Source organism: Aplysia californica, unplaced genomic scaffold (genome assembly GCF_000002075.1).
Source record: "Aplysia californica isolate F4 #8 unplaced genomic scaffold, AplCal3.0 scaffold00006, whole genome shotgun sequence".
Classification (NCBI taxonomy): domain Eukaryota; kingdom Metazoa; phylum Mollusca; class Gastropoda; order Aplysiida; family Aplysiidae; genus Aplysia; species Aplysia californica.
Genome location: NW_004797276.1, coordinates 3,558,628 through 3,559,331, shown reverse-complemented (window position 1 = coordinate 3,559,331; position 704 = coordinate 3,558,628).

The window sequence follows — 704 nt, the reverse complement described above, 5'->3', positions numbered from 1 at the left end:
TATTGTTTATCTTGTGTCTTTACGGACATAATTATGTTCTCTCAAACAAGCGTATCAGCTATTTAAGACGATTTTTTAAATACCGATGATGCAATATCTATAACCATTATTGAATTGGGAATGATAAATCGGTGGTTGTACTAGTACCTTGCCAAAATTTAAACGAAATAGCAAACGGTTATGCCAAGGTAAGAATTTAAAAAGTGTCCAAAACTTTGAAACGCTCTCCTGAAAAAGGCCAAAATGCCCTTTTGTGAGATGGACGACGATATATATATATATATGTTAGACAACATATATATATATATATATAATATAATATACGATATTTATATATTTCGGTGAAAGAAGTAGAGAGCACACCTGGTTCAGAAGGGGTTAAAACTGTGGTCGTCCCCTCGGCTACATTTCAAGTTCTGATTATGCTCGCCATTTCTTTGATGGCCCTTGTCTCTCTGTCGCATTTTCAGACTTTTGATATCTGCAGTTATTACTTCTTACATTAAGCCATATTTCTTGTAATGTATGGGATGTTCGACTCGCACGCAAAAGACAAGAGACGACATCTTTGTTGTGAATAATAATATTTAGATCTCTTTTATTGAGTACACTGTTTCTATTCGAAAGTATTAACTGCTGGGGGAGGGGTCGTTCAAAATTGATAAGAGATCACACATACACACACACACACACACACACACACA